Source organism: Cynoglossus semilaevis, chromosome W (genome assembly GCF_000523025.1).
Source record: "Cynoglossus semilaevis isolate Cse_v1.0 chromosome W, Cse_v1.0, whole genome shotgun sequence".
NCBI lineage: Eukaryota > Metazoa > Chordata > Actinopteri > Pleuronectiformes > Cynoglossidae > Cynoglossus > Cynoglossus semilaevis.
In genome coordinates, this window is record NC_024327.1 from 15,921,495 (window position 1) to 15,936,187 (window position 14,693).

The following is a 14,693-nucleotide window of genomic DNA, read 5'->3' on the forward strand; positions in this document are numbered from 1 at the left end:
AAGTGAGCGCCGGAACCACTGGAGACCCTGAATCCACCAGAGGACTGGGTGCCGCTGGCACTCGGCCCACCAGAGGCACAGACCGAACAGGAGCCATCAGACGAGTGTCCGTAGCAACCCCGGGAACCAACAGAAGGGGGTCTGCTACAGACCAAGGAAACACTGCCCCTCCTCCCAGTACGCTGGGTCCAGTCGTGGTTGGATCATTCTGTCGTGTACTGGCATCGCAGGGAGCAGGCAGGACCCAAGTGCAGTACTGGTGAGACTCTTTCTGGTGCAGGAAGTTTTATTAACAAAGTCCAAATTAACAAAACACGAAGAACTAACAGGCATGGAATTCCCGAGGAAAACACGGAAACACGGAACACGAGGAAACAGAGTAGGAAACTCACGAACACGAAGATCTAACACAGCAACAATGCTCAAACACACACAACCACAATCACAATGATCAAACCCCGACAGAGTGAGGGAGAGGGGTATATATACACAGGGAACACCAGGTGACACAAGTGAAGTTAATTAACAACAGGTGAGTGTGAGCCCATGATTACCCCACAAAGAACACAGGAAAACAGAAACAGACAGACATGTCACATATACACATATACATACAGTATATACGTATACATATATACATATATACATGTATGTACAGTATATGTATACACACACACATATATAAATATATATATATGTGTGTGTGTGTGTGTGTGTGTGTGTGTGTGCTTAACTGCTGATGTTTATTACCTGGTGTCTAGTTGGGTGGATTCTACATAAACAACATTTTTGTCTTCTGTATTCTGCTTTTTGACATGCTTTCCTATTCTGTTGACATCGAGTCCATGAGTCAGACCATGTCATTGAAGTGATGAAAATGATGAAACGTACTGTTACAACTGACATTATTATCATTGTTTGTATTCTCATATAAACCCAAACTCACAGCATTGTTTCTTAAAGACTGGGTCGCAAGAGCTTTTTTTGGGTCGTCTCGTATCATGTTTCCCAGGAGTTAACAAATAATGTCTATTGACTTGGGTCGCGTTTGTGACTTTTAAAATATGGGTCCCCAGAAAAAAAAGTGTTTGTAAGCTTTAATTTGACTTTGGCGGTTGTTTACAAGAAGTAGTGTTATTTGAAACCTTAAGGAAGCGCAGCTCCACCAACGAGAGCTGACACTCTAAGACATAAGAACAGAGGTTATTACAGCCTAATCATTATACACGTCACACATACTGATACTGAAAAACCCAGTTTACACCGTGTTATTTGTTGACACACACGGAATTTGGTTTTGATTCAAATCGGACTTTTTTTTTTGCGTTGCAAAGACCACTACATCACATCCTTCAGTCACAATTAAACATGAAAAATAGGTACAATTTTCAAAACGGAATCCATAATTTTGATGGTCAGGCCTGTCCACGCTTTTCTTGTCACAATGCCAACGTCACAAAACCGCCATGGCTGCTTATGTCTCATAATATCTGAATAAAAACTGCAGGTTTATGCATTCATTATTTAATTCTGAAGACTTACCTTGTATAACCCTCTGATGTTGTCCTCTCCAAAGATGCTTTTGAGAGTCTGGTAGATGCCGTTAGCTGCTCGTCTGAAGATGTTCTGGCTGCTGGTTCTGCTTCTGGCCGCTTCGACAGTGCACAGCAAGGACGCGGAAAGCACCAAGAACACCACGAAAAACCTGATTCCCTTCATGAAACCAACGGGCCTTAGTGTCATACACAAGTATGTTTCTAAATGATTGAATGAATGAATGAATGAAGTAGACACGGTTAGCTGCCAGGAAACACCTTGCCAGGGGATGACGGAAGAGGAACAGTTGTTGGGATGTTGGCGGTAACCCGTGTTGCCTTCCAGGACGACTCGTATATTTCAATTTTACATTTAAATGCTCCATTTTGTAGTTGTTTGTTCTTGTATGATATAAAATAAAATGTTAGACGAACGCCAATATAGCGCTTAAAGTTTCACGGGCCAGTTAGTTTTTTCCAGATTAAATATTGTCATTATTCGCCTTAAAAATGGTTAAAAATGATATACATCTAAAAATCTGTATAGAGTAACGATTTGTTGGAAGAATTGCATTTATCATTGCTTCATGCTGTACTGTCGCTTTAACAAACTGCTTGCTTCCCATCTTTTCCTTGTCACACCTCCATTCACACCCATGTTCACATCTACCTTCTTGCTCTATATACTCACACTAAATCAAATGTTATGTAATCTGATACTTTTGTAAACTAAATAAAAGAGCAGAGGAAGGGTGCAGCAACTCAAAGTTGATGAGGAAGCTGCCAGCAGAGCAAGCTACATTCTCCCCTTGTAAGAAAAAGATCCAGACGTCTTTGTGTTGTTACTTTGTCGTCATATATGTTAGAATAAACATAACATAACTTGGTCCTTCGAGCCGGATGCCAACAAATTAAGCAGAACCTAAGGATCGGGTGGAGAACGACTGAAAACCGTGCACGGCCAGAACCAGGTTCTGGGGAAAGACCTGGGGAGTGAATTCTCACTCAGGCCAGTACTCCGACACCTGATCCTAGGCTGCTGATTGACGGCATCTGATACCAGAATAAGATCGACGACGAGGGTGAGAAACAACTTTTTATTACCAGCGCGTGGTTGAAAAATGGGTTGAAGTCCCTGGGCAGTAATCCCTAAATGCTGATAAGTGGGTTGCAAATCCCTGGGCAGTAATCCCTAGAACTAAACGGGTTGGAGTCCCTGGGCAGCAGTCCCTAGATGCCAAAGGCCTAAAAAAAGAGTGAATGTGAATGTGTGTGTCTGAGAAGGAATTGTGATCGAATCAGCGGGCAGTCTGAAACCTAACGGTGTAAACGTACGACTTCTGACCATTTGAAGTAGATCACAAAACCAACTATTAAGAATTTTTCTGTGTTTTTTTTTTCTATCTATGTATGTTTTGTTTCTATGTATGTCAGACCTGAGGACAATTAAACAATAGCATCAAACATACATAAGAACCGAGAACGTACTGAGAAAATGTCTCCACTTTTAAATGATGCTGATATAAAAGGAGAGATAACATGTGCTGATACAGCAACTCCACTTTCAGATAATACAAATACAGAAGAACATATGGCATGTTCTCAAACCCTCCCCTCCCTCCCAACCTTTGTATCCAAATTTAAAACTGGTGGACGAACCAAAACAAGAGACTACAAATTTAATAGCTGAAAATACCAGATCAAAGAAAACACTGAACCAACACTGGAGCACATCATTGGGACATTCCTTAAGCCCATCTCCATCAGAAATACCAAATTTTGATTATAACATTGCAGACGCCTTTCCCATGATACAAGTAGCTGATCCTGCACGAGATCCAAATGATCTAAAGGCACCACTCACTATAAAAGTATATAGAACCTGGACAAAAGATGATGTGATAAAAGCAACCGCAGACATTGCATCATATAAACAGGACCCAGAGCAATGTTGTGCAGAGATGCAACAGGTAATTCATTCTTACTGCCTGAATGGAGCTGAAATTCAACAGGTTTTTCAGGCAGTAATAGGTAAAGACTGGGCTAGTATTGATTTTAGTATATTTGTAATACTTCAAGTAATACATTATTGCTATATTAGTAGGTTAAAATAATAATTAAAGATAACTTTAATGAGACTGGTTGTGTTATTAATTTGAGACTGGTTGATAACACCGAGTGCTCCTAAGCAGCACTCGACCCATTGCACCTACATATTAATGGTGCCCCGTGTGAGGCAAATTGGTTTTGTTGGCTTCTTTGGATATTTGTTTCAACAATAGACAAATTATCAGTTTGCTTAGTAACTGCAAGGTTTGTTTTCAGGTGTGTTCAGACGGTTAATAGTATTTACTACTTACAACCTAATTTTATTAGATCTAGGAGATTAGTTCTTTATTTTAACAAATTATTAAACTTTACTGTTAATAATTAAATTAAAATGGCATCTCTGCGCACCTCTTACCACAAAGACACCGCTAAAGACGTGTCTCTCTTTGATGTTGTCGCAGATTTAATTCACTGCTCCAGCTCCACCAAGGCAAACTTTAAAAGGTTGAGCCAGGCTGAATGCAGGTTCACCATAGATGCCACTATAAAACAGATCAGAGACCCCAGATGCATTTCCAGTGCAGAGGAAATAATAGGTAAGCTATTCCTGCTCCACTTCAGAGACACTGATTTAGAAATCAGACGTCTTCATGAAGTGGCAGATAGGTTAAGCGACAGCCGAGACGAGCTAGCTCAGGCTAACCAACAGTTTAAAAGGGAACTCAGGCTTACTAACCAGTCCCTTACAGAGTGTGTCAGCAAGCTACAGAGAGCTGGAAAGGCTGACAAGAGGGTTGCTGAAGAGCAAATCCTCCAAAAGTGTTGCAATGACCAAGAACGAGCCAAAGCAACACATGCCCACTCTCTCTCGCTACCAGAGGAAAATTCAAAACAGGAAGACTATTCCGATGAAGATACTGAAAATCATCTTGGGCATAACCAGACAGCCCACCAAATCATCCTAGACCGCTACAAAACGACTCCATCAGATAGCCAGGCTGGAGCCATACCGCACTCGTCCAGAGCCAAATCCCTTGGCACACCCAAGCCGGTGTATTATGACATCCCTGATTCATCAGCGGATGAACTGGACCATAGACATAGAGAGCGCCATGAACAATCAGTAAATAGTTCAGACAGTGAATATTCAGAAAGATCAAGGAGGTCACGTAGAAAGGCAACCCGTGAACCTCGTATACGTCAAATTGATCTGCTAGCGCAGGACATTGAACGTTTTGATCCAGATAATAAAAACATTAATGTTAATGATTACCTACGGGAAGTTGACCGATGCCTTGTAGATCTGCCAAACGCCACAACACGGGAAAAGCTTAGGCTAATCTGGAAGACGTCTAGCAGCAATGTTCGGGCTTTCATAGAGACACTAACCCCAGAAGTCCGTGATAGCTACACGAGACTTCGTAAGTACTTGAAGGAAGAGTACGAGCAATACACTGACGAGACGTCTGCAATGTTGTGTGCTATGCAAATCGAGCAGAAACGGTCAGAATCCCCACGTGAATATTATAGACGGCTACGCAACGCATATTTCCAGGGTAGCAGTGCACCAGGCTTGGAGGAAGATAGAGGTTTCAAATCCCTCTTCTTACACAACCTCCACTCAAGTGTACGCAACCATGTCACAGTGACATGCAGACAGGGTTACTACTCCATGAGGGAAATTAGGCAGCTAGCCCAGATGACCTGGGAGACAGTCGTCAGACCAATGGACAGACTTGACGACGAACCCAGAGTCTTTAGTCTCCAGGATGCAGGAAATTCCCTGTTAGACTTAGAAGGGAGTGAAGCTCCACCAGGGAGACACACCTGGAGAAACCCTGCTCCAAAACCCCATCACCAAAGTGAGTGGGGAAGGAGACAAAATAGATACAGGAACAACCATGGTCAAAACTTCAGCAACAACAATAATTACAACAACCGACCCCGTGAAAGAGGTCGTAAAGACCAAGGTGGTTGGAAACGAGACGGTTACCAACAGTCAAACAAGAGATGGTGGAAACAGTCTGAGCGTGATCCGAAGCATAGGGGTAGGCATGTTCGTTTCTGTAACTCAGACGAACTGAGTGAGCTCCACTCAGAATTGGAGTCTGTAAAGGCTCAGTTAGCTGAAATTATTGACAGGTTTAATAGAGACCAGACCCCTCTTAAAAACGAATGAACACACCAATTAAAACAAACTTTACCCTTTAGCAGTCCTCACTCCAAAAGGGGGGTGAACGATAATTTGGTCTAACCCCTGACAACTAACACTTCTTTCCTTTCCTTCATTCCTTTTCTTTTCCAATGTGAAGAAATGAAGTTAATGGGTATTTTTAAATTGTGGTACATGAACGTGTTAGTCAGGTAGTGAGTTATCATGTACCCACATGTGTATAGCATGGTATTTGCCCAAATGCCTACAGCCTGGTATTTGCCCAAATGCCCATGCCTTGAACTGTTTGTCAGGACTCAACTTCTGCTGAGATTTTACAGGACTAAATGGACAATATGGATGACAATGGATTATGGAATATGGACTGTACAACCTTGTGCTCTCAGGGTTACGACTCTGTCATATCCCTAAGACCAAAGGGGGGATATGTAGGTACTACAACAGTCCTTTCAAGGACTCAAACTCCCATAATTCCACTGCTTCCGGTAAATCCACATACGTCACGATCAGTAACCTCCGCAACCTTTAAATTGGGGGGTCAGCCCAATATCGTTCTCTCTGTTCAGGACTTTCGCTCCGTAGGACCTCGATGAAAAGAGAAAACCTGCTCGTCTCAGAAGACTAAGAACCAACGCGCTTTTGTAGACACCATTGCCCACGGTGATAAATGCACTAGTAGCGTCTTTTTCTTAACTGAGTTAACCGGTAATTAGGTTATACAAGTAACGTAGCGCTGCGACCAAAGCAGTTATTGAAAAGTTAGAAGCGACAGGATTCCTTCTAACGGTATTCGTGTGAACCGAGAGACTTTTCCTCCTGAAACGGACTTTTGGAACCAAGATGGGAGGTCTGAGCACTACACCTATACTATCCGGTCTCAAAGACAGGCCGACGGGGGGTGCGTGGCAGAGCCACTTCACAGTTACAGTGAACAACTCGGTCTTTCTTCTTTGCCAAGAGTTCAGTTTTTATCCTTGTTGTGTTTTGCTCGGATCGGATGCCTCTTCGGACTTTCGGGTTCCTCAGGACCAACATCTGCTTCGCTCTTCTCCTGACGACCCGTGTCCACATTGTTCTGCTTGTGCATGTCACGTGCGTGGCAGGGTGACCCTCGTCCAACACTCAACATATCGTCTTCCAGCTCCTGCCACATGACTTCCTCTCTACCCGAAAAAACCGCAAGGCCTCGAGCCCTGAGCACACTTTGGAGTTCGCAGCGACGAGCTTGCGGAGTTCCGCTAAGGACTAATGAGATCCCACCGCGGACCTGAAACAGCTTTCCTTCGAGGCCAGAAGGAATCCGGTCAGGCACAGGTACGACAAGAGCAGAGCCTGAATCTCTCTCAGGCTCACTGTTGGAAGAATTTCATTTATTATCATTGCTTCATGCTGTACTACCACTTTAACAAACTGCTTGCTTCCCATATTTACCTTGTCACACCCCCATTCACACCCATTTTCACATCCTCCATACACTCACACAAAATCAAATGTTATGTAATCTGATACTTTTATAAACTAAATAAAAGAGAAGAGGAAGGGTGCAGCAACTCGGAGTTAATGAGAAAGCTGCCAGAAGAGTAAGCTGCACTCTCACCTTGCAAGAAAAAGATCCAGACGTCTTTTGTGTTGTTTACTTTGTCGTCATTTATGTTAGAATAAACCTGACACTCACCGTCGACATGAGATTACGGTTGTGTTGACGATGAGCTGCATGAAAATGTCAAATGCATACATGATAGAAACACACCCCGGAAAATGTAACATACTTGGGGCAACGATGTCCATGGTCAGGGGCATCAGGCACACGGATTGGTTGAAGACGTGACAGCTTGTCCTGTACCCGCTCGGTAGGAACCTGGGATAATTAGAACTTCTCAGAACGCGTAGTGTGGCCACATGGCCCACTCTGTTCCTTTGCTTACAAACCATTTCCCCCTTCCACCGCTCCTCTGCAGATGCTGGGTGGGGGTTGTAAGACGCCAGGCCGGGGGAACGCCCGAGAGACCAGCAGAGAGTACTTGTACGAGAACCATTCTGTGAGATACGCACTCGGCGCCGTGCCGTCGCTGTCGTAGAGCTGAGCAGCGCCTCTGATTTCATTTGTTATACAAGCGCTCGTCTTCGGTACAATCACGACAACGTCTCTCAATATGTGTCTCAACACAAGCACTGTCTCACTTTCCGTGAGAACGGAGAAGACAGAGGGCAATCTGGACATGTCTCTGAGCGATACCAAGCCCTCTCGTTCACCGTAATCTCTGTCGCTGGTGTAATCGTTGTCGTCGTTGTCACTGGGATCTCTGCGGCCGAGGAGAGGGTTCAGTTGTCCATTCGGGAGAGGTGGATGCTGATTTCTCGTAGCATCGGAATCGCGCGAGCGCGTGTCAACAGACCACAAGTGAAAGGTGCACGCGCCGCGCTTCCCGGTCCCCCACTAGTCCTCCGTCTCCTCCTCCGCCCAGTATCCTGAAAGCCGCATCCGTAAACACGGACAGGGTCTCCTGAAAGACCGCAAACGCGCTATCTCTAGCGGACAGTTTCCTGGCGAGAGGGTTTCGATCTGCTCAACACGTCCGGTCGTGTCGACCGTACCCTTGAGGAATGTACCCTCGATGATAAAGGTAGACGACGCACTCTCCTGGCCAACTGCGCCGTGCTCGATATTGGACATCAACGTGACAAGGGGACACCTGTTGAGTTTCCCCTGGTACATCGCCCGACACCTCATCACGAACCAGTGTACCCATGTCGGGTCTAACTGGGCGAATACGTTGGCGCGGCCGCTAAATAGATGTGAGTGTTCCTCGTGGCTGAGGTGGCCTTGGCCTACAGCAGGCACACGTAGAGGTAGAAGATGTACTTATCCCACACGCGGACAGGAGATCCCACGGACCTGCATCGCTCTGGAAGAGACGTGACGCTTCTGATCATTTCCTCTCTCTTGGGGACGCCCTGACCAAGGTGGTCGAAGACATATTCTCAAGATACGAAAACATTCTCCGAAGTTCATCTGTCAAGACCGCTTCGTGTTTCACGAGCCAGGGCTTGTCTCTGGGCACGGGAGCGGGCCTCAGCAAAACCCTAGAAAGACGGCTGGTCGAAGAGGCTAGGGACAGTGAGATCGGCCACGATGTTGACGTAAGCATGAGCTCCATGTATTCTTTTGACAGGTCCTACGGTAATACCAAGCCACCCAAGTTTATACGCTTTGAGAACAGCGAGAGCGAGGAGAGCATGTGAACTACCCCACTACCGCAATCTTCACCGCCAGAAGTACAGCCGCGGTGCCGGGGATAGTATGAGACAACATCAACACGGGCAGGGGGAAGAGTCAAACGTGGAGAGGGAGCTAGAGAGTGAAAATGTACCCACAAGAAGATTAGGAGGAGAATGAGGTGGAGAAGGAACTCGCGAGACCCTGTCCACCCACTGCACTGAGCGTAGATGCCTGCGTTGTGAAGCCTATGACGCTCACAGCAAGTCTGCCGCTGAGAACTACAGAAGAGTTCTGACCAGCTACACCAAGAATGTTTCTGAGCTAATGATAGGCTTCAAGAAGGTCCTGGAGAGATACCCAGAGCTCAGGTCTGACTCGACCGACGAACATCTGCACTACATGGTGCAGGCTCCGCTAGGACGGAAAAGCCTTGTGTGAGAGATGGTACGCCTGGCTACTCCGGCGGTACGTCAATCTGTATGTGCGATATACTGTATAGAGGTGTGGAGAGAGATGTGTACCAAGGTATCAAAGGACATCACGGTCATGGAGTTCGTGAGCCTGACCCGGGACAGACCAGGCATGAGCTACGGCGACGGGGAGCCTTGGTCCGAGGCCAGAGCGTTTGTGGCACGCATGCCGGACAAGGTGGACTCTGTCACCCCGAGGGCCATAGGAGAGGCCTGCGTCCGTACCCTCAAGAACATAGATTTCAACCTGTTGTCAGCCCCTGCAGATTTTGCCAAACGCAAAAGGTGGTGACTTCACCTAGCTTTCTTTTTTAGTTTGTTGTATGTTGCAGCCAATGTTCAGCAGTTCAACTACTGCGCATGTATCCTACCATAGACGTATCCCTATGCAGTTGTACAGTCTCAATGGGAAGGTTATGTGTGCCTTTCGCTGGCGCTAGGCACGGCTGCGGGTCAGAGTCGGATTCTCTCGAGAGCTACACTCTCACAATTCCCGCTGGCTTGATTTCACATTGTGTGCTTTCTGGTTTGTGTACCCGCTTGTGCATGTACTGTAAAGACATCGACAAAAAAGATCTTTGAGTGCACATTGCGCGGACAATATGCACTTTGTGATAGTGAGTAACGAAAGAGACAAGTGAACACGTAATATGTCTCAGTGCTAGGGTTTATTAGTCACGGATCACGCCAAACTCAAGGGCGCAATGCACAGCATTATGTGGGCATTACAGGCTTGTAATGACAGGCCTTGATAATAAAATGACTGTGCTCTGACCTGTAGATGGGGTAAGAGTTGTCTGTGATCACGGCAGGGAGCTTGCCGTGTGCCTGGAGCATGAACGATACTTCGTCTATGCTCAACCATCTTTTATGACTCATGAACAGTTGGATCAGGCTCTCGATTTTATTCAACCGAAGGTACGTTTGAATCTCCTCCACTCCGTTGTTTTGTGTCATGTATTCCGAGGTTTTAAGTACCAAACGTTTGCGATCGTGATAACTACACTTTTCCCACAGTCCAATTAGGCCCAGGAGGACAGCTACCGTGTGGAATCCACAGTAGTTGTCAGATTGCACTTTGACCACCTTGAGACCCTTCAGCCTGATACAAGCGCCCAATGTCCCCTGGTGACATAGGGCCTCTCGTGGGAAACACGTACAGCCGAGCGGTGGACACCCTGGAGCATCACACGCCAGATGCCCTCGCTGCAGTATAGGGAACTGGGAGTCCACAGTCTATGGTAGTGTGTGTTTAAGACGTAATAGTGGTACCCGTCCACATTAAGCTCCAGGTTCATGCCAAACAGGCCTCCTATGATCGCAGTGATGGGTAAGAAGTCTGCTTCTTGATGGCACGTGTTATTGTACATCTTATGCATGTCATTGCAGACTCCGAACATCGTTCCAGTCTCGTGGGCCTTAAAACACTTGCTTGGTGTACCAACTGCTAGGTGTACCGCTACGGCCAAAGCTTCGGGTGTGGAGGGTTCTGTTGCAGACGCAGAAGCGGTCCACGTGGATCCTTTTCGTTCTGCGAGGCTCGTGGAGTGCATGGAGAGAACCCAGAGTGCCTCTATGAGTGTACCATAGGAGGTTAGACCCTGGTCTATGACCTCGACCTCACCTCGGGTCTTGGTGTACACGGTAGATGCTATGTCGGTCATACAAGGAGTCTTTGTGACCACTAGTCCTCCGTTTTGCCTGACACTTCCGTCAAAGGTGTCACAGTTAGAAATCCGTGGCTTGAATCAAACCCAAGCTGGTCAACATTCACCAGTAACCCCTTGCATAAGCCCATCGCCTCTAGTCGTTCGGGTGCTGCAGACGCGTAGTCCTCCGCCCCAGAGGAAGGCCCGTTCTCCCCGCAGGACGGATCCCGGTCACAGCTTTCAGGACCGTAAAAGACCTCGTCTGAATCGCCTCGGATCTGAATGCTTGCCAAACCCTCGAAACCTGTGAATTCCACGGTATATTCACTATAGCCATCGGCCCGGAAAGACGGTCCGCTCTCCTCCGATCCTGGTCACAGCTGATTCGCGTTGGACCCACATTCGCAGAATATTGTAGAAACTTTTGACATCATCTTCCTCATCATCATTATCGAGCCCATCATCGTCACCATGACACGGGGTCCTGTTGAGAACACGGAGCGAGTCGCACCAAGGGTTGAACTCTCTCTCGGGTCCACACGGGGCCTGGGCTATAGGTCTTGCATGAGACCTAGTCAGCATGCCCTGGAAACTACTGTGAAGCCCGTGTGCAAGGTTGCCTAGGTACACAAAGTTAGGTTCTTCTCCTTGTAGGTGAGGCTTGTAGTCCTTGTGCCGTATACTGATGAACCACACATCCCGGCTATCTATCGTTGTCTTCACACTACCTGGAACACGGTTCAGCTTCTTGGTATAGGGAAGTTGCATCATGAGCTCGGGAACATATAGCTCAGCAACGCGTAGTACGGTGCGCACTTCGAGCAGGTCCTGGAACACTATCTGTAGAGCTTGTGCGACTCCTCTTCTGGATAAGTCGTGATCGAGTGCCGACCCTTCAGTCCTCGAATCAGGTTTCAGCTTGCTTTTGTCGGCGTCCGAGCTGGTTCGGGACAATATGGCCTTCAACGTAGGTTGCAAGTGTACCGCCCCGATGTACACAAGCACATACCACGCAGCAAAGTACAACAGGCCAGCCGTGGTAACCGTGCGGTAGCCGCAGCTCTCGGGGTCCTGCCTATCAGATTCCCCAAACACCCGCAGCCTGCATGCAGCAAACACGAGTTGGTTGACAAGTTGGTCAGGAGCGTTGTCGCCGTGCCCCGCGAAACATGTCAGAACTCCTCCGTTCAGTGCTTTGATCGTTAGGTCCCTTTCGAGTTCACTTATGAGACAGAGCTTGGCTAGAGTGTTTATGGGACCCAAAAGGTGCTTCGCGTAATGGTCAGCGTTAACCTTGACACGGTGCTCGTGGGTATAAAGTTCCTTACACAAACACAGGCCATATTTTGCCTGTGTATTTGCGCGAGTCTGGGACATATAGCGTGAGCTCGTCAAGAGCTGAGACCACGACTCTGGGGAAACACAAGAGAGAGCTAGCACTATCAAGTCCGGCTCTTGGGCCCTGGCAATAGCCCGTTGTCGTTTTTCTGTACCAGTACAATCCTGTTTAGCTCTTATTATTACCCATGCATTCAATCTACCGTTTTTTTACGGAACACACTTGTTCACATTAACAACTCTCGGAAGCGAGATTTAGATTAGGAACATTGAGGTCTATGTTAAACAATAACAACAACAACCATCTCCGTGTTCACCTCTCGCTTTTATTTGTAATCAACATTAACAAGTCATACATGTTTTCTGTAATAAAAGTTCAATCCTGTAAAGACATTGTGTAAATATTCAACATAAACTCCAATGGGATTCTCCTGATCAACACGTCGTTGCTCAGCTGAGTGACATTGACCAGACTGTTGTGGTTGTTCTTCGTGTCCCTCGGCACTCTGCATGCCATGGCTGAGGTTTCTGGAAATGTCCGAGAGATTCAATCCGTAGATTATGGTCAGGGACACACGTCCAACGATTTCACCGATGTGCTCCGAGGGGCTCTCAATCAAGACTTTGAGGTTAGGGATCTCGCCGTCTATGATGGCAAAGTTGTCCGCGTACTCGCTCATGGTCCGGTAGAGGGAGGTGATGCGTCTTATGACTTCGTAAGGAATCATAACCTGCCCCGTGCAGGAGGGAAATACGCACAGTCGAGCTCCAGAAAGGATCCTTCGTAGGCCATCTCTTGGGCGAATCTGTTCAAAACGTCTAGGTTGTCCAGGGAAGCTGATCGCAGGAGAGCCAGGAGGTTGCAGAGAGCCACGTACTCCTCGGCCTCCTAGGCCTTCTTCGCGATGTGGCAGTACACAGAGCAACTGTTTTCGTATTTGGGCTTGACCCTCCTGTCTTTGACGAAGGGCCCGTACACGTCCGCCAATTCTTCGCACACGGAGTCCTTAGCCACGTAGACAGGATAGCCTTCCTCGGTGAACGTGCTTCTTGAATCACTTTTGTGTGTGTGTTATCTCTCCCTATTACGTACATCCTTCCGAGAGCGTCCTCCACCAAAGCCTTGTGCACGCAGTCAAGGAAGTCGGGCACCTGTGCGCCTGCCCGCTTAAACTTGTCACCCAACACTACACGTTGCCCTTACGGGCAAAGCTCTCAAGGAGTTCTCTTTCGGCCTTCCGGAACTAAGACGTGGACGAAGGGATCTTGTCGCGGTTACAGACGTCCACGTCGGGCAGGTCGTCCTCGGGAAGGTCTCGTGGCCCGTACCCGACCGAGACCATGACGCTGTCAGTGTCTCCGTAGAGGATGGGGCAGCAGTGCTGGTAAAAGGTAGACACGCAGCCATTTACTATGGAGATATGTCGCCTTCCGTGGGCGGATATGAGAGGCCTGCAGGGGTGAGGAGCCGTGCCGTAGAAGGAGTTTGCCAGGACTTTACACTCTCTCTCCTGAATCTTGTAGTAGACCCGTTCAGCCTCGGTTATGCCTGGGACTCTAAGTTCCCGCTTGTACTCGGTTCGCCGGTTGAGATAGTGCTCCACCGAGGAAGACAAGACGGCCGGCGCATGGACAAAGCAGCGTAGGTTCTGGTCGTACTTGAGAATCAGGGAGGCGTACTCGAAGCCCTCGACTTCCCAGCTGTAACACACTCAACCGGACAGATCGTGGGGGAATTCCAGAGGTGGCCACGGGATGGTGGTCTCGGACGAGATGTTTCGCGTGCACATGATGGAGGGGTACATGCTCGAAAAGTCAAACGAAAGTTCCAGGCCCATTCCAGGTCCGGAGTAGTGTAGACCCGTGAGAGGATCGCACACGGCTCCCTCTTCCACATCTCACGCTTGCACAGGTCAGACTCGAACGTCCACCGTGCGCAACTGCTCAATTGCGCGCCCACCTCTCAGTGTGTCGAGTGTATACCTGAGCTGAGTCATGTGCACCGAGTGAACACTCTGAACAAAGCCACTGAAGGTGTCCCCTCTTCCGTGCACCTATGTTGAGAGTGGTCCTGCATCGATGGAACAGAGTCGAAATGGGCTTGAGGACTTTGGCCAGTCACGCACACAGCTGCGAGTCAACCAGATTGTAGACAAGTACGAGAAGAGCCTCTTTCCGCCCGCTCTGATCATTTTGTCCATTTCAGAGTAGCTCACGCCCCCTAGCTTGATAAGCTTTCTCTGATCCTTGGGTTGTTTT

General features: G+C 47.6%; 1 protein-coding gene across 1 annotated transcript in view; it reads right to left on the reverse strand.

The window, feature by feature from the left end:
• The window catches only part of LOC103397289 (calmodulin-regulated spectrin-associated protein 1-B-like), a 411,725-nt gene that overhangs the window by 10,451 nt on the left and 386,581 nt on the right, over positions 1-14,693 (reverse strand). The gene's annotated exons all lie outside the window — the stretch shown is intronic.